This window comes from Aegilops tauschii, chromosome 7 (genome assembly GCF_002575655.3).
Source record: "Aegilops tauschii subsp. strangulata cultivar AL8/78 chromosome 7, Aet v6.0, whole genome shotgun sequence".
In the NCBI taxonomy this organism is placed as follows: Eukaryota; Viridiplantae; Streptophyta; class Magnoliopsida; order Poales; family Poaceae; genus Aegilops; species Aegilops tauschii.
This window is the reverse complement of record NC_053041.3, coordinates 297560757-297586979: the sequence shown is the minus strand read 5'-3', so window position 1 is coordinate 297586979 and position 26223 is coordinate 297560757.

Genomic DNA, 26223 nt, shown 5'->3' with positions numbered 1-26223 from the left:
AGCGCCGAGCCGCGCTGGCTGACTTCGGCAAACTCCGCCTCGGCTACATGAAAACCAATGTGAGCTCCTCACCCGCATATTTTTTCACCGCGAGAGCACGGATAACCACGAGCGATGCTCGGGGGCTATATCCGCATTTCATTACAGTTGCATCACTGTTCGCCTCGGCGCCAGCCAGAGTTGGCCCGGGGGCTGGCTGCTTGGCCTGAGACGTTTGTTCCCGTAGACGGCTTAGTAGCGTGCGCGGTACCAAAGGCCCACTCTTAGTCACAGACCACAGAGCGGCTGTCCGGCTAGCAAGAGTGAACGCTGGAGGCCACCCACGCGAAAAACGTCCGGGAAGAAAAGCGGTTCGGGCGACCCGGCCGTTTTCTTTATGAGTATCTGCTCGGTTAAATTCGCTCCCAGAGTCGGAGCAGTGTACACTCCACTCCACGGCCCACTCTCAGCCACAGACTGCAGAGCGGCTGTCCCGCAAGCGAGAGCACAAGCCAAAGAGCGCAGGGAACATGAAAGAGATTGAAGGGGGCTCGGACGAAACCGAGTCGGCACCCTCCGCATAAAACTTGCAGTGCTAAAAGCAATCATTTGATATATCTGCGTGGACTAACTTTGTCTTTTGCATGATCATTTCCATGAAACACCCGCCAAAAAACCTCCGCCCAACTTTGCCAAGTTGCCCGGAGGCTTGGGGGCTACTGTCGGAGTAATTGGCCACGGGTATCCCGAAGACGGCAAGACAATATTTCAAGATATCGGGGCTAGCAAAGCCCCTCAGTCTGACTGCCCGGCTGCTCCTGCCGGCTCCCCGTCCGACTGCTCTGCCTGGCCGGCTGCCGGCTGTCGACTGCACCAACTAGCCGGCTGACGGCTTCAGCCCGACTCGACACCGACAAGACACCGACGAGACGGTCGTACCCGAGCACTATTCACGTGTCACCCCAGCCATCATGTATAGTGTCACTTGTCCCCTGGCACTATTTATGAAGTGACCCAGGGGACAAGCATGACACCCCACCATGCCTTGCCCATGCCACCACTTAGCTTACTTCGTAAGCTAGCCATGCCTATATATATGGGCACACATCCATCCATCCAAGCAGGATGGACTCACTCTCACACACACTCACGCATGAGCACCCACATGCTCACGACCATGAGCATGGCCGGCCACTAGCATGCCACATACGAGGCATATACGAGGCCAGATGCCAGATGCCTATGGCACTGACCTCAGATACAGCTCCAGGAGCAACTCTGTACCAGATATACTACAGATACTCAGACCTGCAGGAGTAGGGGTATTATCTCTCCGGAGAGCCCCGAACCTGGGTAAACTAGCGCGTGCTACTCGCATACCCGCTCCCGGTCAGATCAGGAGCAGTCTTACCCTCACACAAAGCCCTTGTGGCATCTGTCGCCTCACACCCCCCCCCCGTGAGAATACCACGACAGTCCCTCGAGCAGCGGGTGGAGGTGCGCAGAGCCGCCCTTGCGTCGCTGAGGGGGACGCCCGTCGAGGAAGAGGAGGTCCGGAAGCGCAAGGAGGCGTTGGCCCTAGAAGCCGTGGAGCGCAGCCTCGAGCTCGAGCAGTTGGAGACGAGGGAACGCCAAGTTGCCCAGGCAGAGGATGCCGTTGGGGTTCACGACGCCAGGGTCCTGGAGGAGGTCGACCGCCGGGTGGCCGAGGTTCACGTGGATCTTGAAGGTCGGAGCGACCTGCAGCTGAAGCTCGCGGGGATCGAGGCCGCGGGGAGGGCCGCCGCCCTCAGGCCCAGTCTAGACGAGGCGGAGAGGCGTGGGGAGGCCACGGTTGCCGCCCTGGTCACGGCGCAGGAGGACTTGGCATCCGCCCGCGCCGAGCTGCTTTTGCTTCGGAAACGGGTTGATGATGCCAATGCCGTCGCACAGCAGAATAGGGAGGAAGTGCTTCAATGGCGGACGCTGGAGCGCGAGCACGCCCCCATGCTTCAGGACCTCCAGAACAGGGCTAATACCGCCCTGGGCTTCATCTGCAACGAGAATGCACCACACCCCCACTCGAATGACAACGCCAGTCACCTGATCTTCTTCACAAACATGGTGATGCGCCTGGAAGCCCGGTCTGATAGGGCTCGCCAGCTCGTGGAAGAGAGAAGTCGTGGCCTGCTCGGGCTCGTGTTCTCCCGCGTCTTCAGCCATCTCCGGAACACCTTCCCCGACTTCGATTTTGACGCCGCCATTGCCCCGTACCACAGGCCGTCTGGGGCGACCTGTCACGGTGGGTGGAGGACAACATGGATGTGCTGGTCAGAGCCTTTGCTTCCGACGATGACGCGGTGGTGGTCGTCGCGGACGAAGGCGACGTGGTTGACGACGGCGACGAAGGCGTCGCCGAAGGCGGCGGCAGTGCCGGCGAAGACGATGACGACGCGAGAGACGCATCCGAGGGCGGTGTAGCAAGTGACATATCTAGCTGATCCCATGTTCTCCTGTCGTTTTATCGTGTACTCAAAAACTTGGGCATGGCGCCTAAAGATTGTGAGAGCATATTGAGAGGGGGAGCCCCTCGTGCAAGTAGACCGACGCCTTTATTCTTTTGTGTCAAGCTGAATGTGTACCTCCGTGAATTCATGAGTCTGGCAGTGGGTTTGCCGCATCAGCTTGCCTTGGACGTGGTGCACCTCGAATGGGATCACGAGGTCTTGAGCTCCTGAGGAATTCCTGAAGGGCCCGCAGACTCACCCGAGTGGGCCTCGCGAGAATCAGTTGCCAATAATGGTATCGGCACGCATGCTGCGCCTAACCCTGCTCGCGAGGGGCCCGCGAGGGGGAGGCGACGATCGTGCACTTCGTGACAAAGCAAGAGCTGGACGTCAATAAATCACTCGAACGAGAAAAGGTACCCCCCGCGCGCATCAAAGAAAACTCAACTTCAACTTAAATCCAAAACCAGAAAGCAAGGCTACAGAAGAAGAGATCCAAAGCAAATGGCCGCGTTCGGCGCCTAGTCTAGTCTTCCGGTCTTTGAGTCTTCTCACCAGCGCGGAGCTAAGTGCTGCCACTAGGCATGGGAGGGAGCCCCAGGGCCTGAGCCCGGCACCCCTGAGACTCCGGGGCGTGTACAGCCCCACTCATTATTACGTGACAGTGTCACGGGCGGCGAGCTTCACAGGCACTGGGCCTTCTTCACAGGAACCGGCCTTGCTTCATATCGCCAGACGAGGGCCCTGCCTTGCGCCTCCCTCGACCACCCTTGAGCCGACCGGCAACCTGGACGACACAAAGGGGGAAAGGGGACGCCAGCGGTGCCCTCAGCGACCACGTGTCCTCTACCGGGGGAAGGCTCACCGGCACCTCCCCGGCAGAGGGCCTACCTCCGGGCGTTGCCTGGCTTCGCGCGACGTGGGGAGGGCCTTGCTCCTGGCTCCCTCCGTGCAGCCCCCAGCGTGCTTCCCCCGGCGGAAGGGATGCTGCTGTGCCGGGGTCGTCGACCGACGCTATGACCTGATTCACTTGCAGCCCATGGTTAGCGTAAGCCTGCTCCTGAGAGATTAGCGGTACCCTGTAGTTGTTGTTGCTAGCGCGATCGTCACGGTTCTCCGTCGGTTCCTGGAAGGCTTCAACTTCTAGCGTCCCTTCTTCCCAATCTTCTCCGAGGAACGAGCCAGGGTCGTCCTCCGGCGCGTACTCCTGGTACATCGTGCGGGGCACATAGGCTTCCGGGGCCGTTACCCCGAACACCTCGCCGTAGTGCCCCACACTCCATGTTGCCCAGCCTAGAGCGGCGTCCTGAGGATGGCCGCGCGGCATCTCACTGGGACCATGGGAGGCGACGCTTGCGCCCATGCGTGTCGCGGGCGGCATGGGGGCGGTGGAGCCCCCGGCGCCGCCGGACGTGCTGGAGTTGACGAAGCCCCCAGGCACACCTAAGGGCGCGTGGTTGCGGCGAGGCCCGCCGTGAGATCCCGTAGCGTCCTGAGAAGGAAGCAGATAACAGAAGGACGGCGCTCCTGACGCCGCCGCATCCAGCAGCTCGGCGACCTGTTCTAGCAGGGCGTCCCGACCACTCTCCATCAGCCGACACCGCAGCAACTCCCACACCACCGTGAGCGCGGCCCGCATGTTCGCCTGCTCCCGCCATGTGTGCGGCGCCGTTGCCGCGGCGTGGCTTGCAACCCTTGTATCGGCTCGTGGTTGTCGTGGAGTGAGGGTGGACGACGCCCCGCCACACAGCCCGTGCCCTACGGCGTTAGGCGGCGCTCGGGCCACCTGGAGCGCGGGGTTGAGGTCTTCATGGGCAGATGGCACCGCTCGGGCTGGCCAGGCTGCCCAGCGGTCGGAGTCGGCCCTCGGGTCGCCGGACATCGTGGCCGTGGAGCGTCGCTGGGTCGATCAGCGGGAAAGAGGCTCCGGCGCACCCCTACCTGGCATGCCAAATGTCGGATCACGGGTTCCGGCAAAACCCTCAAGGTTCGAAAACTGGGGTGCGCGCGGAGATTTCCTCCCTACCGATCTACGCCCTAGCTTGCTAAGATCTTGCGGACGAACTCGACGAACTCGCAACACAAAGACACAAAATTTATACTGGTTCGGGCCACCATTGTGGTGTAATACCATACTCCAGTGTGGTGGTTGTTGGGGATATTACCACTGGGCGTAAACCGGCCAGGAGAGGCCGGGTAACCAAGGTGGCTATAATCATTAGGGCAATCAGTAGCAGCAGCAGCAGTCGGGTTACCAGAGCAACCCGAAGCAGTTGAATAGCGGACAGTATCATGTCTTCACCACTAGCTTGGACAAGCGCGATCAGAAGCTTCATAAAAGGATGGTGAATGTCGTTGAACCGGCGGTGCCCCGTTATTTGCGTTGGTCCGAGCAGCCCATTGTGTGGAGTAGAGACGATCATCCACCCCGGGTTGACAATCCGGGTCATCTGGCTCTGGTGGTGGCACCTCAGGTGGGAGGTTATAAGTTCACTAAGGTACTCATGGATGGAGGGAGTAGTATCAATATCCTTTATTATGAAACTTTCCGTCGCATGGGGCTAATAGATAAGAATCTTAAACCGTCCAATACGGTGTTCCATGGTGTGGTGCCTGGTAAGTCGGCATATCCTGTTGGTAAGATAGCCCTGGAGGTGGCTTTTGGAGATGAGCATGACTCGAGATCAGAAACCTTGACCTTTGAAGTGGTGAAAATCAGAAGCCCGTATCATGCCCTATTTGGACGGCCAGCTTATGCCAAGTTTATGGCACGACCTTGTTATGTTTATCTAGAGCTCAAGATGCCGGGTCACAAGGGAACTATAACCGTGCATGGAAGACGCAAGATTGCTCTGGAGTGTGAGGAAGGTGATGCGGCTTATGCTGAGTCGGTTTGTGCAACAGAGGAGTTGAAGTTTTACAAAGACAATGTTGATCCGGCAGATATGACTTCGTTGAAGAAACCAACTACGGAGCATGATCCGGCCCTGAAGTTTAAATCGGCTGATGAGACTAAACTTGTTGACTTCGTGCCTGGCGATTCGTCCAAGCAGTTTAGCATCAGCGCTAACTTGGATCCGAAATAGGAAAGCGCGCTCATCGAGTTCATCGAGAATCAGGACATCTTTGCATGGAAGCCTTCTAACATGCCTGGTGTACCAAGATAACTCGCTAAGCACACCCACAATGTTGATCCTAAGTATAAACCGGTCAAGCAGTTTCTCCGCCGGTTCAATGAAGAAAGACGCAAAGCTATTGGAGAAGAAGTAGCCAGGCTCTTGGCGGCTGGATTTATTGTTGAAGTATTCCATCCTAAGTGGTTGGCTAATCCGGTGCTGGTCCTCAAGAAGAATGGCACTTGGCGTATGTGTGTGGACTACACAGATCTCAACAAAGCTTGTCCAGCAGATCCTTTTGCCCTCCCCCGTATTGATCAGATTATTGATGCTACGGCGGGTTGTGAGCGGTTAAGTTTTTTGGACGCATATTCGTGTTATCATCAGATCAAAATGGCAGTTAAGGACCAGGAGAAGACGACCTTCATAACTCCCTTTGGAGCCTTCTGCTATGTGTCCATGCCCTTTGGGCTCAAGAGTGCACAGGCAACTTATCAACGGTGTGTGCAGAATTGTCTTCATAAACAGATCGGCCGCAATGTTCACGCCTATGTGGATGATATTGTGGTGAAATCATGGAAAAAGGAGACATTGATTGATGACTTGAAGGAAACCTTTGATAACCTGCAGGTTTATAAAATGATGCTTAATCTGGCCAAGTGCGTCTTTGGTGTAGCTGTAGGCAAGCTCTTGGGTTTTTTAGTGTCTAACAGGGGCATTGAAGCTAATCCGGAAAAGATCAAGGCCATCACCTCCTTGACTAAACCAAAGTGTATCAATGATGTTCAACGCCTCGCAGGCCGGATTGCCGCGTTGAGCCGGTTTGTCAGTTGTCTTGGCAAGAAGGCCATTCCTTTGCATCAGATGCTGAAGAAAACGGATAACTTCGTCTGGAGTGATGCCGCTAATGAAGCATTTGAGGACTTAAAGCGGCAGCTAGCTAATCCGCCGATTCTCGCCGCTCCGGTTGACAAAGAACCGTTGCTGCTATATGTGGCAGCTAACGCTCGGGCTGTTAGTGTGGCTATTGTGGTGGAGTGCAAGGAGGCAGGAAAGGAATATCCGGTTCAGCGGCCGGTTCACTATATTAGTGAGGTACTCATTGAATCCAAGTAGAGGTACCCGCATTGGCAAAAATTGGTGTATGGGGTTTTCATGGCAAGCCGGAAGCTTAAACAGTATTTGCAAGGTCATGCCATCACGGTGGTCAGCTCTGCTCCTTTGGGGGATATAATCCAGAATAGGGAGTCAACTGGTCGAATTGCTAAGTGGGCTATCGAGCTCGGGCCTCACGGGTTGAAATACATACCCCGAACGGCGATCAAATCTCAGGCACTTGTGGATTTCATCAATGATTGGCCAGAATTACAAGCGCCAGAAGAGAAGCCGGATCACACTTATTGGACTATTCATTTTGATGGGTCCAGGCAATTGGAGGGCTCGGGGGCTAGAGTCGTGTTAACTTCCCCACGAGGTGATAAGTTTTGTTAGGTTCTCCATTTAATGTTCCCTTGCACTAATAATGCAGCTGAATATGAGGCCTTACTCCATGGTCTGCGGATGGCTAAGGAGATGAATCTCATCCGAGTTAAATGCTTCGGTGTCTCGGATCTGGTGGCTCAACAAGTGTCTGGCACTTGGGATTCCAAGGACCCACTAATGGCAGCATATTGTCGTGTGGTGGATATTGTTGCAGGTCACTTCAAAGGTTATCAGGTGGATCATGTGGACCGGCGGAAGAATGAAGCGGCAGACGCTTTAAGCCGCCTGGGTTCCCAACGTAAACCAGTTCCACCTAATGTTTTCCAGGACGTTTTGCATAATCTGTCCGTCAAGCTCCCTGGTGAAGAGGATTTGGCTGTTCCTGATCCGGCGGCTCAGTTGGTGGCAGCTCTACATGTTATCCCGGATTGGACGGTTCCGTATCTGGCGTATATAAACCGGGGCGAGTTACCAGAGGATGAAACTTTGGCCAGACAGATAACCCGGCGGTCCAAGTCCATGACTATTATCAATGGAGAGTTACATCATCGCAGTGTGATAGGGGTGTTTCAACGCTGTGTATCTCCTGAGGAAGGCCGTGAAATTTTGCGTGAGATCCACGAAGGAGATTGTGCACACCACGCCGGTTCAAAATCTTTGGTGGCCAAGGTGTTTCGTCACGGTTTTTATTGGTTGACAGCTCATGCTGATGCCGAGGACTTGGTTAAAAGATGTGATGGCTGTCAGAAATTCTAACGGCGTGCTCATGTTCACAACTTGGGGGTTGGATATGGTTGGGCCTTTCAAGAGGTCCAAGGACAAGAAGACCCACCTTTTGGTGGCGGTTGATAAGTTCACAAAATGGGTGGAGGCAGAGCCAGTTAGTAAGTGTGATGCAGCCACGACAGTTCAATTCATCAAAAAGGTGATCTTCCGGTTTGCCATTCCACACAGCATTATAACAGACAATGGTACCAATCTGTCAAAGGGTGCCATGAAGGAGTTTTGTCAACATGAGCACATCCGGCTTGACGTGTCATCAATGGCTCACCCCTAGTCCAATGGTCAAGCAGAGAGGGCCAATCAAGAGATCTTGAGAGGCATCAAACCCCGGCTTATGGTTCCTTTGCAACGGACGCCGGGTTGTTGGGTTGAGGAGTTACCTTCAGTGTTATGGAGCATCAATACCACACCCAACAGATCGATAGGCTACACGCCGTTCTTCATGGTTTATGGAGTGGAAGCAGTTCTTCCTAGTGACATCCGCCATGACTCGCCTCGTGTAGCGGCATATCATGAAGCGGATAACGAGAAGGCACGGCAGGAAGCTCTTGACCTATTAGATGAGGAGCGTGACATGGCGGCAGCCTGTTCGGCGATTTATCAGCAAGATCTGCGTCGTTATCATAGCCGCCGGGTTAGAACCAGAACCTTTCAAGAAGGAGATTTGGTGCTTTGACTCATCCAGGATCAGACGGATATGCACAAGCTATCCCCCCTTGGGAAGGGCCTTTTGTGGTCAGCAAGGAGTTGCACAATGGGTCGTTGTCGGAGTAAATGGCCACGGGTAGCCTAACCGACTGCCCCTGGTTCTTCTGAAAAAATTATCAGGCCTTCGGGCCTCCAAGCACTCCAAGCATTGGGCCGCCTTCCCTGGCCGGCTGCCTCTGAAGCCGACTCCCGGAAGGCGACCCAGCCTCAGCAACCTCTCCCCAGGACGACTACGGGGTGGCCAACTCCAAGAAGCCGGCCAAGAAGGACGCCGACTCCAAGAAGCCGGCCGAGGCCACAACCACCAAAGCTACTCCCACATAACGGTGACAAGACGGGGTGTGGCCACAGTGCGGCCCACTACCCCCGAAGCCCGAGGCGGGCATGGCTACAGGAGGCCGTACGGGACGGCCGTCTCCCGTGCGGCTCGGCACTGTAGCCATGCTAGCCTCAACGTCATCCACGACAGACTCCCGTACGGCCCGCGGGCGGCGGGCCCCTTCAGCCAGAGAGAAGCGTGGAGGCGGCCCGGCCTCTCCCAGTCGGCCAAGAGCGTAGCCGGCCCCCAGAAGCCGGCTACTCCCTTCCTCGAAGCAGGAGCCCCATTAGGGAGACAAGACGAGGTAAGGCTACAGTGAGAGCCCCCGAGGCGGTCCACTGTAGCCACGCTTACCTCGACAAAGCCCTCGTCATCAGAGGCGAGGCTACAGTAAGCAGCCGCCGACAAGACCCTAGGCGGTGGGGCCGGCCTGTCGACCAAGGAGCCGGCAGCCGGCGGGACCCACCAGCCGGCGGGACCCAGCAGCCGGCGGAGAAGCCGGCGAGCGTAGACACTGACGGGTGGGGCCAGAGCCCAGCCGGATTACCATTGTACCCCCGGGGGTTAGGCCTATATAAACCCCCCGGAGCACCCATGCAAAGGGTTGGCTTCTAAGCATAGCACACACACACACCATAGATAGAGAGAAGCAAGAGCTAGCCTCGTTCTTCTTCTCCCTTGATCCCAACAGCTCTAGGAGCGATTGTAGCTACCCATTCTCGATCTAGTGATCATGCGGAGACCCCGCAGAGCAGGACTAGGGGTGTTATCTCCTCGGAGAGCCCCGAACCTGGGTAAGATCCACCGGCGTGCATGTCTTCGCCTCATCCCGTTTCCAGGCACCGGCGACGTCTTATTGGCTCCCACAATGATAAGCCATCCATTAGCATATGTCGCACCAACCACCCGACATTTGGCGCCCACCGTGGGGCCAGGTGCACCGTCGTCCGGAGACCTGTTCTGGACGGGAACCCTCTTCCTCCCCCGCGAGCGCAGCCAGCCTACTGCGCCCGATGGCGTTTGCCTCGACGTGCTGCAAGGCGTCGACGACGCCTGCGCAGCGAGCCGCCTCGCCGATCTGCTCGGCGAGACTCGCATCTCCGACGAGCCTGCGTCAGACACAGGCACCGACTACCCCGAGAACCGCCTCGTTAGCCTCCTTGACCAGCTTCACGTCTCCAGCGAGCCTGCTGCAGACATGAAGTCGGTCGGCTCCACCGACCCGATGCTCATCGACTCCGACACAGCATCGCTTGACGCCTACCCCTCCGACGTGGTGGTCTTCGACGACCCCCTCCCTCGAGCTGACAGTGGCAGCAGCGCTGTCACTGAAGTGCTGGTCATCAGCCACATCGCCAACTCGGGCGAGAACGCCCACGACGCCCTGCAAGCGGCAATGCACGACCTCTCCGTCCCCATCCCGGCCGACGCCGATGCCGAGAGCCTGGAGGCATCCCGCCTTGCCCTCGTCGCGGAGGGCCAGAAGATAGCCTCCATGAGACGCCTCACCGAGGCCCACCAGCGCGAAGTCGACCGCGCCGCCTTCGGTACGCCGCCGCCTAGCGGCCCGAGCCGAGCCGGCTTCGTCCAGAAGCGCGGCGCAGCCGTCGCCAGCATGCTGGGCGCAGATCACCCCGTCTACGCCACCCCGCTCGAGAATCTGCGAGCCGCTCAGGCGGCCGCAGAAGAGCTCAATGGGCTGGGAGCCGATGAGCTCCCCTACATGACGAGACGGATCCAGCAGTTGCTCGACGCGGCTGCAGAACGGCACGAAGCCGGCGCCCGTGCTGATAGTCATCCCCCGCGCCGGGAGCACGCCGCGACGTCCCGCTCGCCGACTGCGAGCGGCGCGCGCCAGAAGAAAGACAAGGAGCCGGCTGCCAGCCGCAGCCGGACTCGCATTACCATCGAGCGCGACGCGGAAGGCCGCCCTCGAGCGGTTGAACACCAAGGAAATCTGCCTCCTCCCCCGCCTCGAAGAGAAAGACGCCTCACTCCGCCGCCTATCACGCACCCGACTCTTGGCGACCGACTCGGCCGCCGAGAAGGAGTCGGCGAGAATGACGCCCACCACAGGATCGACCGCCTTGCTCGATCCTTGGCGTTAGAAGAAGAAGACGATGTCGGCCCGCCATGCTTTGGCCCCCGCATCCGCGATGAGCCCTTCCCCAAAGGGTTCTCGCTCCCCAGAGACACGCCCAAGTACAACGGCTCGGTGAAGCCGGAAGACTGGCTCATCGACTACTCCACGGCCGTCAGCATAGCCAACGGGAATCGGCGCGTCGCCGTGAAGTACGTCCCCCTCATGCTGCAAGGCACGGCGCGCACATGGCTCAACAGCCTCAAGCCCTACAGCATCAACAGCTGGCTGGACTTCACCGAAGTCTTCGTCTGCAACTTCACCAGCACCTACAAGCGGCCTCCCAAGCCTCGCCAGCTCTCCCTCTGCGTCCAAGGGCCCAACAAGTCGACCCGTGACTACCTCACACGATGGGCCGAGCTCCGCAACTCCTGCGAGGGGGTGCACGAGGTCCAGGCCATCGAGTACTTCACCGCCGGGTGCCGAGAGGGCACCCTCCTCAAGCACCGACTCCTCTGCGACGAGTCGGCTACCCTCGACAAGTTGCTGGTCATCGCAGACAAATATGCCACGGCCGACTCCTCGATGAAGACCGAGCTGAGAGTAGACGCCTCTGGGAAGGTGATTGCTCCGGCTCCCAAGCCGCCGGCTAGCGACCCTAATCGGCGCCCCTACCAGAACGACCACAAGCGCAAGGGCCCCATGCCGACTTCCTCCAGTCGGCCAGTGGCCAATGTTGAAGACGAGCAGCCTGAAGAACGGCCCGCTCCCAAGAAGAAGGGTGGAAGGCCGGCTTGGCAGCCGTCTTTCTCCTACGAACAAGCTCTCGACACCCCCTGCAAGTTCCACAGCGGCGCGAAGCCGTCCAACCACACGACCCGGAAATGCCACTGGCTCACCCGCATCACCAAGGGCGAGGGAATGCTGCCGCCTCCGCCTCCCGGCCCGCCGCCTCCAGCGCCCCAGCAGCAGGGGGCTCAGCCGGCAGTCGGCGCCATCCAAGACGAATTCCCCGAAGAGCACGCCGCCTACGTCGTCTTCACTAGTCAAGCCGACGACAAGCGCAGCCGACGCCGACAGCACCAAGAAGTGAATGCAGTCGCCACCCGCGCTCCTGAGTTCATGCACTGGTCAGAAAAGCCAATCAGCTGGAGCCAGGCCGACCACCCAGAGGTGATGCCTTCGCCCGGCTCCTATGCAATGGTCTTGGACATCACCCTCGCGACGGAGAGGCGAGCTGCCAGATTTTCCCGCGTCCTGATAGACGGCAGAAGCAGTATCAACATACTGTACCGCGATACCATGGAAAAGCTGAACATCAAAGCAAAGCAGCTCATGCCGAGCCGCACCGTCTTCCATGGTATCGTCCCCGGCCTGTCTTGCTCCCCAATCGGCAAGATCAAAATGGATGTTCTCTTCGGAGACAAAGATCATTTCCGCCGAGAAGCAATATGGTTCGAGGTAGTGGATTTGGAGAGCCCCTATCATGCATTGCTTGGCCGACCTGCTCTGGCCAAGTTCATGGCTGTGCCCCACTACGCCTACCTGAAGATGAAGATGCCGAGCTCAAAGGGGATCATCACGGTAGCCGGCGACTACAAGAAGTCCATCGAGTGCGCCATGGCCAGTAGCCGGCTGGCCGAGTCCCTCGTGGTGGCAGAAGAGAAGAAGATGTTGGAACGGGTTGTGGCCATGGCCGGCAAGCAGCCGGCCTTGTCCCCCAACCCCAAGGATTGTGATGCGCAGGGCTCCTTCCAGCCTGCCAAAGAGACGAAGAAGATACCTCTGGACCCGGAGAACCCGGAGAGGTTCGCTGTCATTGGGGCGAACTTGGACAGTAAATTGGAAGGTGAGCTCGTTGACTTCCTCCGTGAGAATCGAAACATCTTTGCATGGTCCCCAAAGGACATGCCGGGTGTCTCGAAGGATTTCGTCGAGCACAAGCTACATGTCCGAGCTGATGCGAAGCCGGTCAAACAACCCCTCCGCCGACTATCAGAAGAGAAGCGAAGAATTGTGGGAGAAGAGATAGCCCGGCTCCTTGCCGCTGGCTTTATCATGGAAGTGTTCTTTCCAGAGTGGCTTGCCAACCCAGTTCTGGTTCCGAAGAAGAATAACAAGTGGCGTATGTGTATAAAATACACCAGTCTGAACAAGGCTTGCCCAAAGGATCCGTTTGCTCTACCACGGATTGACCAAGTGATAGACTCCACAGCCGGATGCGAGCTATTAAGTTTTTTGGATGCGTACTCAGGGTACCATCAGATCAAGTTGGACCCAGCTGACCGCCTGAAGACTGCCTTCATCACACCCTTTGGAGCTTTCTGCTACCTGACTATGACATTCGGCTTGAGAAATGCCGGTGCCACTTTTCAGCGTTGCATGCAGAAATGTCTCTTGAAACAACTTGGCATAAATGCCCACGTCTACGTAGACGATATTGTGGTGAAGACAGAGAAGCGCGGTACCTTGCTGGAAGACCTGAAAGAAACATTCGCCAACTTGCGCCGATTCCAGATCAAGCTCAACCCCGAGAAGTGCGTGTTCGGAGTGCCAGCCGGCCAGCTGCTAGGCTTCCTGGTCTCCGAACGCGGCATTGAGTGCAACCCTGTCAAGATCAAGGCCATCGAGAGGATGGAGATTCCCACCAAACTGCGAGATGTGCAGAAGTTCACTGGCTGCTTAGCCTCCCTGAATCGTTTTATCAGCCGACTAGGAGAAAAGGCTCTCCCCTTGTACCGACTCATGAAGAAGTCCACTCACTTCGAGTGGAATGATCAAGCCGACAAAGCCTTCCATGAGTTGAAGAAAATGCTGACCACTCCGCCTGTCCTGGCTGCGCCGACTGAGAAGGAGCCCATGCTCCTCTACATCGCCGCGACTAGCCGAGTCGTCAGCACTGTTGTTGTGGTCCAGCGCCCGGAGGAAGGCCGAGCCCAGCTAGTCCAGAGGCCGGTGTACTATCTCAGCGAAGTGCTGTCCAGCTCAAAGCAAAACTACCCGCACTACCGGAAGATGTGCTATGGGGTGTACTTCGCTGCCAAGAAACTGAAGCCCTACTTCCAAGAGCACCCCATCACGGTCGTGTGCACTGCCCCGCTTGCCGAGATCATAGGCAGCCGGGATGCATCCGGCCGGGGGCCAAATGGGCCATTGCATTGGCGCCCTACACGATCTTCTATAAACCCCGCACCGCCATCAAGTCGCAAGCATTGGCCGACTTCCTCGTCGACTGGGCCGAGACCCAGTACTTACCGCCGGCTCCTGACTCTACCCATTGGCGGATGCACTTTGACGGGTCCAAGATGCGCACCGGCTTGGGAGCCAGCATCGTCCTCACCTCTACCAAAGGCGACAAGCTCAAGTACACGTTGCAGATCCACTTCGCCGCCTCCAACAACGTGGCCGAGTACGAGGCGCTCGTACACGGGCTCCGGCTAGCCAAAGAGCTCGGCATACGCCGAATCCTGTGCTACGGCGACTCAGACTTGGTGGTCCAGCAATCGTCTGGCGACTGGGACGCCAAGGAAGCGAACATGGAGAGCTATCGATTCCTCATCCAGCAGATCAGCGGATACTTCGAAGGGTGCGAGTTCCTTCACGTGCCAAGGGCCGACAACGAGCAAGCAGATGCCCTAGCACGGATCGGTTCCACTCGACAGGCCATACCGACTGGCGTGTCCCTCCAGCGCCTCCTCAAGCCGTCCATCAAGCCGTCTCCAGAGTCGGATTCCATTTTCATACCGCCCGCACCAGATACAGCCGGATCCGACTGGAGAAACCCCGCAGGCGACACGGGGACTTCGACAACCGGCCCGGGGACTGCCGTAGTCGCACTCAGCCCAGGGACTTCAGAACCCGGCCCGGGGACTGCAGCAGAAGCCCGGGGACGACAACGACACAAGAAGCAGTGGCCGACTCACCCAACCCACCCACCCGAGTCATGGTGGCCACATTAACAGAAGAAGAAGTCACAGCTCCCTCATGGGCCCAGCCCATCCTCAAGTTCCTAGTCAGTAGAGAGCTGCCGGCTGATGAGATCTCAGCCAGACTAGTGCAACGACGAGCCGCAGCATATACAATAATCAACAGAGAGCTTGTGAAGCGCAGCGTCACTGGAGTCTTCCAGCGTTGTGTCGAGCCAGAAAAAGGAGTGGCAATCCTCAAAGACATCCACCAAGGCGAATGCGGCCACCACGCAGCCTCAAGATCCCTTGTGGCCAAGGCTTTCTGCCACGGTTTCTTCTGGCTGACTACCTTGGAGGATGCTAAAGAAATAGTCAAGAGCTGCAAAGGATGCCAAGTTTTTAGTTCCAAGCAACATCTGCCGGCTTCTGCACTCAAGACCATTCCCCTCACCTGGCCTTTTGCCGTCTGGGGACTGGACATGGTGGGCCCCTTCAAGACAGCCCGCGGCGGCCTGACACATCTACTCGTTGCTGTGGACAAGTTCACAAAGTGGATTGAAGCAAAGCCAATCGAGAAGCTCAATGGGCCGACTGCCGTAACATTCATCACCGACATCACTACTCGGTACGGCGTGCCGCGCAGCATCATCACCGACAACGGCACGAACTTCGCCAAAGGAGCACTGGCACGTTTCTGCGCGATGCAGGGCATCCGACTGGACTTAGCGTCCGTTGCCCACCCGCAGTCAAACGGACAGGTCGAGCAAGCAAATGGACTCATCCTCTCCGGCATCAAGCCCCGACTGGTTGTACCACTGGAGCGATCGGCCGGCTGCTGGCTCGAAGAGCTACCGGCTGTCCTCTGGAGCCTGCGCACTACACCCAACAAGTCAACCGGCTTCACTCCATTTTTCCTCGTGTACGGTGCCGAGGCTTTCATCCCAACAGACATCGAGTTCGACTCGCCTCGGATCGCCATGTACACAGAGGAGGAGGCCAAAGAAGCAAGAGAAGACGGCGTGGACCTACTGGAAGAAGGCCGGCTGCTATCACTCAGCCGGTCCGCCATCTACCAGCAAGGACTGCGCCGCTACTACAACCGCAAGGTCAAGCCAAGATCCTTCCAAGAGGGCGACCTTGTGCTCCGGCTGATCCAGCGAACAGCCGGCCAGTACAAGCTCTCGGCTCCTTGGGAAGGCCCCTTCGTCGTCAGCAAGGCACTCGGCAATGACTCCTACTACTTGATCGACGCGCAAAAACCAAGAGCACGCAAGAGAGACGACTCCGGCAAGGAGTCGAAGCGACCATGGAACGCAAACCTCCTGAGACGATTTTACAGTTGAAAGCAGTACGTATCATGCTCCCCTTTTGTATTAAGTACAAACCAACAGGCCCCCCGAACAGTACTCGGGGACTGCCTTTTTTTATCTATGAATGACAAGTGTCATATCCATGAATGTATTATTACATTTGAATTCTTGTCCGGCACCGGGTTCGACTAGTCGGCCCGGGGACTGGCCGCCTTGAGCTATATTAAAAGTTCTTCCCGAAGTCAGAAAAGTAGTGCGCCGGCTCCCAAGTCCTCTCTTGTTGAAAGTCGCAGCTCAAAGAACTGACTGTCCGACTAGTAAGAGGGAAGACAGAAAGGGTGCCCACACGAAAAATGGCTAAGGAACAACGAACCTATATAGCAAAAAGACGGCGTCCAAACATGCCTGCCGGCTGCCAGAACAGCTGGCTGGCCGGCTTCCTAAAAACTTAGCTTTAGTCCAGCAGAGCTAGAGTACTTCCCCCCCCAATCGGCCAGGCACTCCTCCGGCTACAGATTGCAGAGCAACTGTTTGACTGGGGAGGCGGCAACCAAGGGAGGGCGGCAAAGGAAAAAGCAGAAGGACAAAAAGCAAAAGTACAAGGAAAAGCCACATGCATAAGTTATATATACACATAAAGCCCCCAACAGGCTGGCAACAGACATAAGTTCAAATACACCCAGTGGGTGGAATTGTGCAGATTTAACCAAACATTGTTCTAAAGAGTAACAAGACAGGAAAAGCAAAAGATGGCGGACTAGGGCGCGACATGGAGGCCGAGCTGGTCGGTGAAGGCGGCCTCGCCGGCTGAAGGAGTGGCCGCCTAGCGGGTCTCGGCTTGACCACCACCTACGGCAGGCGACGCACTCGCGCGCGACGTGCTGCTGGAGGTGCGGTGAGGCTGAGGCTGGCCGGCTGCTCCACCAGCCGGCTCGGCGTCTTCACCTTCCTCCTCCTCTTCTTCACCCTCGTCGCTGGAGTCGATCTCCTCCGCCGAGTCTTCGCCATACTCCGGGTTCAGACCGAACCACTCCTCCGGCTGGACGACACTATTGTCGTCCCCCTCAGGGGCGAAGACGCTGGTGTCGATGTAGTCGGCGATCGCCGAAGCCCACCGGATGATGGCCGGCTGTGCCGGCTCCAGCTCCGTGTCGGCTTGCTGCCGCCAGGTAGCCAGTTGGTCCAGGCTCAGGCCGGGATACCAGGCCTTGACGAACTCCAGAGCCCGCCTGGCACCGGAGCGAACCGCCGAGCCCTTCCAAGCTTCGAAGCGGCCGACTGCCACCTCCAGCCAGTCGCCAGTCCGACTGGGGGTGCGAGGGACCACTTGGCCAGGCCAGAGGGCGGCCAAGACCTGCGCCCCGGCACGCTGAAGCCGGCGGAGCAGCCGGTGAGCCGGCTGGATGCGAGCCTGGATCGCCAGGAGTTGTTCCTCCAGCGAGCGGCCGGTGGTTGGCGAGATCTCAAAGCCAGCCTGCCTTCGCGCTTGGCGACGGGCCTCGATGGTCTGGTTGGCGGCAGTAGAATAGCCAGGGAAATACTCTGCGCAAGAAAGAAGAAGAAAGGAAGAAAATAGCACCAAATCAGAAAACAAGCCAAAGTGGCAGATGGCAAGAAAGGACGAAGAGGTAGGCGGCTTACCGTCAACCAGATCTTCGATCTGGCCGTAGCCAGAGAGCAGAGTCTGCCTGGCCTCAGCCCAGCCAGCCGCCTCCGTCTCGAACTCGGCCTGGAGAGTGGCTTCGCGGTCCTGCGCAGCCTTCAGTGCCGCCTTGTGGCTTTCCTCCTGGTCGGCCAACTTCTTGGCCAGGCGGTCGCATTCCTGCACCAAGGCGGCGAGCTCGGCATCCTTGGCGCGAAGGGCAGTCTGAGACTCTCCCAGTTGTGCCCGCAGACTGGCGTTGGCCGCTGTAGAGACGGCAGGAAAAGAAGAACAGTAAGAAGTCATCAAGGAAGATCCGACCCGACTGCTCAGCAGTCGGCCCGAATCTCGGGGACTACACCCAGTGGGTGCACTGACGCGCCCCCACATGAGATAAAGAACAAACCACGTACCTCGGCTCTCAGTAAGGTCGGCGGTCTTCTGAGCCAGCTCCCGAGCCTGGGAGTTGAAGGCGGCCGCTCGAAGGTTGTGGTAGTCCTGCAAGATGGACAGAAGACCGAAGTAAGAACAAAGATAGCAAAGACAAATCCTCCAAGAAGTTCCAAGCCGCCTGCTCAGCAGCCGACTCGGAACTCGGGGACTACACCAAGTGGGTGCGCTGACGCGCCCCCACGGAAGAAATCAAGATCAAGAAGAAATCAAGATCAAGAAGAAGCAAGATGGGAATACTAACCCGGATGGCCGCCCGCGTCGCGAGGAACTCGTCGGTGAACTGCCTCAGCGCCGCGGCTTGGCTCTGGAGCCGGGTCCGGACGTCTTGTGCAGCCACGTTCACCACGGCCGTCCCTCCGCCTGGCGTCCACCCCGAGGTAGCGCTGGCCGCCTCCGCATCTCGGGCCGACGAGCTGGAACCCACGGCCGGCTGTGGCTCCGACGCGGCCTTCTGCGGCTCCGACGCGGCCTTCCCCACACGCCGGCTCGACGGGATCCGGACTGACATCTCAGCCCCCACGGCCGGCTCGCCCCCCGCCGACTGTGCAGGCGGCGGATCAGGCCGGCCGCCTTGGGCCGCCCCAGTTGGCGGGGTCGGCACCGGCGCCTTCTCCAAGATGATGACGTCGTCGCCGCTTCACCCCAGCCCCGGCTGGTCGCCGCTGGCTCCCTCTCGCGAGGGCACCATGGGCCCCGGCGCCGCAATACGCAGAGGGGTGACCATCAAGACCTCCCCCGCAGCTTCAGCCGCTTCAGCCTCTGCTTGGGCCCTGGCTGCAGCATCGGCGAGTGCCTTTGCCGCCTCCTCCTCCCGTGCCGCCAGGGCGGCGGCCGCCTTCCGTGCCTCCGCCTCTCGTGCCTCCCGCTCCTCCCGCGCCTCCCGTGCATTCCTTTCTGTCGCCTCCTGGAGGTCGGCATGAGGGTCCACACGGCGGGTGGTGCTCCTAGAGCCCCTCGGTGACTCGACGACGGAGGCAGCAGCCGCCCGCTCAAGCGACAGCGGAGCCCTGATCATTGGAGAAGAAGACAAGAGCTCAAGAACCACCAAAGAAAAAAGAGTATACAAAAGAAAGAGAACTTACGCCGACACGGTCTGCGGTTGCTTCACCGCCTTACGGAAGTGAGCCGCCTTCGCGGCCGCCTCCTCTCGCCTAGTGGCTGCCCCTGGGCGGCGCGACGCTTTTGACCTCCGCCCCGAGCAGGCGGTGCAGCGGAGGAACCTGCGCCGCGTCCAGATGCCGGCTGGCGGCGTGGGACGACTTCGGCCTCATCGTCGTCCAGCCAGTCGTCAAAGGTGACTCCGAGCCCGGAGCCGCCTGCTTCGCCGCCGGCTTGGCCACCACCCGGCTCGACGTCGTCCTCCATACCGGCCGCCGCCAGGCGGGGTCCTCCAGATCGTGTTCGGTCCGGTCGGGGACGAATCGGCGCTCCGAGTCTGACCCACCGGCCGGCCGAAGAAGAGGGCTCTGTCGAAGAACAAGCCGACTAAGTCAAAGTCGGCCAAGAAGAACTCGGCAACGAAGTTGAGAGAAAAAGAAGACACAAGGAGAGCATACCGTGGGCGGTGGATTGGCTCGGCTGTATGGCTCCTTGCCGAATTGCCACTCTTCGGAGAGCTTGCAATTCGCAAGGTAGTTCACCATGTAGGCGACCTCCTCGCGCGGCATCTCCTTGGTGCACATTCGGCTCGGATCGAGCTGGCCGCTCATCTGACAGATCAGATGAGGCTGGCTCTGGAGCAGAAGAACCCGGCGCGTGACGAACGCGGCCAGAAGGTCGGACCCCGTCAGGCCCTCCAACTGAACCATCACCCGCAGTCGGGCGATGGCGGCGTTTCCAGCCGGCGTTAGCGTCACAACCCGGAAGGACCACTGGGGCAGCCTGCCCGCCGGTGGGCCGGCTATGTAAGCCGGCAGGTTGATGTAGTCGCCCCGTGGGGCGATGTTCCGCACGTAGAAGTACGACTTCTGCCACTTCTTCAGCGGTTGGATTAGCGGGATGACGGGGAAGGGGTTGTCGGCGGCCGATCTCCGCGATGCGATGAAAGCGCCAGTCTGAACCGGCACGCCCCGCATGCGCGTGCCCAGCTTCGACTGGAAGAACTCCCCCAGAGCTCAAGGGTGGGGAGGACGCCGAGGTAGCCCTCGCACAGGGTGACGAAGGCCGACAGCAGCACCACCGCATTTGGGGTGAGATGGTGCGACTGGAGCTGATAGAATTCGAGCCAGGAGCGGAAGAAGGCGCTCACTGGAAGGCCGATGCCGCGCAAGAAGTGCGAGCGGAAGACCACCCGCTCGCCCTCCTGCGGCTCCGGCCTAATTTCCTTCTTCGGCGCGAGGCGGACCTCCACCTTGTCCGCGCCGGGTAGCCGCCGCGTGTTGCGGAGAAACTCGACGTGGTCGTCGTGGACGTTGGAGCCATCCCAATCCCTGCCATGCTGCTCCGTGGCGGCAGGCATGGCAAAAACAAGCGCGGCGGCGGAGGAATGCGAAGTGGAAGTGCGCGGCGGCGAGGCGCTGTCGCAAGGATGGGCGAGCGAAGAAGATGGTGGAAGTAGGAGGAGCGTGCGAGGGCCTGCCGCCCTCCACCTCCCCCTACTTATAGCCTCGCGAGGCGAGGCCGGACGTGGGGGGAGACGTGGGATTAACTGCACCCATTCCCTCCACGCCCCGCGATTATTGCGCATAAATGCAAGCCAAAACTGCCGCACGGGACGTGCGGGCGGTTTCGGGATGTAGACGATCCGCGCCTGGGCCGGGGCGCGAACGTGGCGGGCCCCCTCCCTACGGCGACGTCCCGTCACGCGCGTGGGCTGGCAGGCTTTCCGGCCCGCGGTCCGATGCACGCACTAGCGGGCTCCCGCCCTCCGACCCCGGAAGATTTCGACTCAGGCGGCACGCCTGACCAAGGCCGGCTCCCAGCTGCCGGCTCGCTAAGATGGGAAGCTGATCGAGCTTCTCAACCCCTACACCACCTCGAAGCCCAATCAGCTTCGGGGACTACTGTCGGAGTAAATGGCCACGGGTAGCCTAACCGACTGCCCCTGGTTCTTCTGAAAAATTTATCAGGCCTTCGGGCCTCCAAGCACTCCAAGCATTGGGCCGCCTTCCCTGGCCGGCTGCCTCTGAAGCCGACTCCCGGAAGGCGGTCAGCCTCAGCAACCTCTCCCCAGGACGACTATGGGGTGGCCAACTCCAAGAAGCCGGCCAAGAAGGACGCCGACTCCAAGAAGCCGGCCGAGGCCACAACCACCAAAGCTACTCCCACATAACGGTGACAAGACGGGGTGTGGCCATAGTGCGGCCCACTACCCCCGAAGCCCGAGGCAGGCATGGCTACAGGAGGCCGTACGGGACGGCCGTCTCCCGTGCGGCTCGGCACTGTAGCCATGCTAGCCTCAACGTCATCCACGACAGACTCCCGTACGGCCCGCGGGCGGCGGGCCCCTTCAGCCAGAGAGAAGCGTGGAGGCGGCCCGGCCTCTCCCAGTCGGCCAAGAGCGTAGCCGGCCCCCAGAAGCCGGCTACTCCCTTCCTCGAAGCAGGAGCCCCATTAGGGAGACAAGACGAGGTAAGGCTGCAGTGAGAGCCCCCGAGGCGGTCCACTGTAGCCACGCTTACCTCGACAAAGCCCTCGTCATCAGAGGCGAGGCTACAGTAAGCAGCCGCCGACAAGACCCTAGGCGGTGGGGCCGGCCTGTCGACCAAGGAGCCGGCAGCCGGCGGGACCCACCAGCCGGCGGGACCCAGCAGCCGGCGGAGAAGCCGGCGAGCCTAGACACTGACGGGTGGGGCCAGAGCCCAGCCAGATTACCATTGTACCCCCGGGGGGTAGGCCTATATAAACCCCCCGGAGCACCCATGCAAAGGGTTGGCTTCTAAGCATAGCACACACACACACCATAGATAGAGAGAAGCATGAGCTAGCCTCGTTCTTCTTCTCCCTTGATCCCAACAGCTCTAGGAGCGATTGTAGCTACCCATTCTCGATCTAGTGATCATGCGGAGACCCCGCGGAGCAGGACTTGGGGTGTTATCTCCTCGGAGAGCCCCGAACCTGGGTAAGATCCGCCGGCGTGCATGTCTTCGCCTCATCCCGTTTCCAGGCACCGGCGACGTCTTATTGGCTCCCACAATGATAAGCCATCCGTTGGCATATGTCGCACCAACCACCCGACAGTCGTACTACGTAATCGATGTTCGAGAGCGCAAAGACTCACGTAAATCGGAGGAGGAGACCAACCGGCCGTGGAATATTGCTCATCTTCGGCCCTACTATACTTGAGCTACAAGCTCTGCTTATGTACATATTATGACATTGTATATATTATGATCAATATAATAAACCGGAACCTCAGCTAACGCGGGGTATCTGCTGTTTTCTTACATCACGTGTGGTTACATGGAGCTTACAAAGCGGCGTCGGGTTTACCCCTTGATTTAGCTTCTTAAAGATTGATATCAGATCACTTGGGGGCTTGGTCGTATCTGAACCATAGCTACACCTCTTGATCGGCGCAATGCCATAGCATCACTTGGGAGCATGGTCGAACCCGAACCATGACTATGCCTCTTGATCGGCGTAAAGCCACATAATCACTTGGGGGCTTGGTCGTATCCGAACCATAGCCATGCCTCTTGATCGGCGTAATGCCACAGCATCACTTGGGAGCATGGTCGAACCTGAACCATGACTACGCCTCTTGATCGGCGTAAAGCCACAGAATCACATGGGGGGTTGGTCGAACCTGAACCATAGCAATGCCTTTTGATCGGCGTAATGCCACAACATCACTTGGGGGCTTGGTCGAACCCGAACCATAGAAACACCTCTTGATCAAATTTGGGGCCTGGCAGCCCGTGAAAAGCCTCGACTACAAAGGTTTTATTTGCCTTTTGCTAAGTTTCTTTTTCTTTTTCTAAGATTTGTGATGTTTTCAAACCAGTGTTTATCAACCCGGTTGGGCTGTCAACTACAAGTTGTCAGTACATGACCAAGTTATAATCCGGAGACTATCAGCCCGGTCTGGTTTTGACTCATAGTCACCAGTATGGAATAAGCCGGTGTTTATCACAACCCGGAATGGTTTTGTTGTAAACCAGCATTATATAACAAGAGATACTTTTACTCTGGATTAAGGTTATTACCTTCATTACAAGGTTGGTCAGCCAACACTATGCCTAAAGGTCGCAGGTATCATATATTTCCATACTTGGTTATCTTTTACAACCTTGGTTATAAAACTTGGTCATATATATAGTTGGGTATCATGACCCTCCCGGTGGTAAACCGCCAGGGCATTTTAAGCTTTTTATCTGCAGGAACAATTGGAATAAATAGCTATGGATTATGAACATCATATCTCAAAGCATGGCAAATTAACACGCATCAGTTGCAGATAAATATGCGCGAAGGCATAACAGACCAAGTGTTTTAACTAGCCTATTACAAGGCGTTTCAGTACTCAAAGGAATAATTGTTTCTCAATAAACATTGCAGTATGGAAGGTTAAACCGGCCACCGGGTTATGATCACTGAGCAGCTTGACCTGACGGCTGCGGGTCATCTTGCACCGGTTCTTCTTCTTCGTCCCTACCCAGCGGCTGGAAGTCAACAGTTGTCCAGTCGATCCCAGTTAAAGCTTGGAACACAACTTTGTCGCTTATAAGGGTGGACGGTTCAATATCAGGGGCATAAGTGTGCTTACGGATTGGAGGGATCAGGCTTTGAGTTTCAAGAGCTGGTGCAGCAACCCGCTTGTTATTGATATCATAACTCGCCTGATAATGTGAAAGATCAGCTTCTTCAGCAAGTTGACAAGCCAGTGGACGTACTTCCCGGTTTATGGCGCGGAGATCTTCAGTGTAAAATTCTGATCCGTCCTATTTCAAGCTTGGGTAGCCTTTAGCCACGTCCGTCGGATCAAGATCAGGCACCCATGCTTTTGCCCGGGTTAGCGCGGTCTGAGCGCCAGCCCTTGCAGCAGACCTCTTCAGCTCTTCTATCCGGGCAGGCAGCATAGATAGCCTGTCTAAGGTATCCTTGATCAACATCGGGGGTGGCTTATTGTGTGAAGCGGTGCAGATAATCTGTTGTGCGCCGGTATAAAGTTGCTCTATCAGCGTGTAGGCAGCTTTCAACTTCTTCTGCACATCTGAGCCCAGATGGCTAATGCGGGTTCCTGTATCATTACAAACATCAGTAAACCGGAAACGCATCAGAGGATATGTTGAAAGTATAAAGGAAGAATGCTTACCAAACACAGCAGAGGTCATAGCATGCACTTGCCGGTTTACCGCAGTCAGCTCGTCAACCACCGGTTTAAGAGCGGCTTCTGCGTTTTCAGCCCTTTTTATCAAAGCGGCTTTTTCAGTCTCCCAATGCGCCCGCTCTTTGTTGAAGCCCTCGTTCAGTTTCTCCATAGCGCCTAGAGCGCGGGTCAACTCTTCCTTCGCTTTGGAGGCTTCAGATTGCTGGGTTTTGATGTTCTCCTGCAGATCAGCGGTTTGGCGTTCCTTCTTGCTCAGCTCCGCCTGTAAAGAGACAGATACATAATGAGTTGACACTACATATTTGAAGTACCAATCACATAACAAGTTATGCCCTTAGTACTTGGGGGCTAATGCATATTTGCGTTTACTCAGAAATTTTTACAAGTCCCAAACACAATACAAGTATTAAGCTTGGCACTTGGGGGCTAATGTGTGTTTGCTCAAAAAGCTGTTGATATGGGAATTCTTCTAGAGTCCCGGTTCATCTTTATAAAGTTAAATCGGCCCATGGGGACTATACCGGCGAAAGAGAAGTATGGCAAATTGTAAGGAACCGGTTCATCTTAACAAGGTAATCCGGTCCCTGGAGGCTAAATAGGCAAGGTTAAGTTATGACAAAAGTCCCAGTTTAGATTGGTATCATAAACTGTCACTTGGAGCTACTACGAGTCGATGAACTGAAATTGGACAAAGGAGAAAAATAGTAGTTACCTCATATCGCTCCTTCATCAAGTTTACCAAACTAGCTTCATAGTCACGAGTGGTATACAGACGGTTCAAGAAGCCAGAGTGAATATCTTGAACATTGAGGTTGGCGAAGCTTGACAAATCGGCATTCCATTTGCCTTGGCCGATAGCAGAGAGATCATCCTTGGTAGTATGCTTTTACAAAGCTACAGGGTTGCCTGGAGTGGAGTGGCCAGTGCCAGTAATCATAACATCATCATCTTGTTCATCCGCAGCTCTTGCCGGAATTGGCGGTTTATCAGTGTCCTTCGTTGGACTGACCGGTTGGTCACCAGTTTGGACAGGGCTGGTTGGCCGGTCTGCATGACTTGTAGTATCAACTTGCACTTCTTCAGCAAGGAAATCATGGTCTTGAAGCGGCGGATCATGAAGCATGGCGTCAGCATCGGTTTCTTCCAGATCTGGAGTTGTTTCCGGTTCAGCAGCTACATTATCGTCAGCTGGTTTGTTCAACCGAGCTTTCTTGCTGGGTCTTGGCTTGGCGCTGCGAAAAGATAAGACATAAGGATCAGTAAAGTATGAAAAGATAACATATCAAGAATAAAGACATGTGCATAACTCACCCAGGAACTGTTTTGAGAGGTGGAAGCTGTGTGGCCGAAGACTCGCTAGAGGATGAGTGAGAAGTACCCTGATAATTTAAATCAGACGGGTTAAGAGGCTGGCGAAAACAACCTGCTTTTTGGCATGAAGTATCAATGGGATAAGAGACCTCTGATCGGCATTTCCGAACCGGACTGTTCGGTAAACCGGCGGAGGTAACTACCTGGCCGCTTGCCGGGTTGTACGGCGAGCTTCGTGCTGCTGCGTCTTCAAAAGAAAGTTTGGATCCAAATAAGCAAGAGGGTGAGAAAATTTTACTTTCCGGTTTGCTTGATAGATTTTTGATGTTGGCAGAGGATCTGAATCGGAGGAAAGAATAGTTACCTCTACGTCCT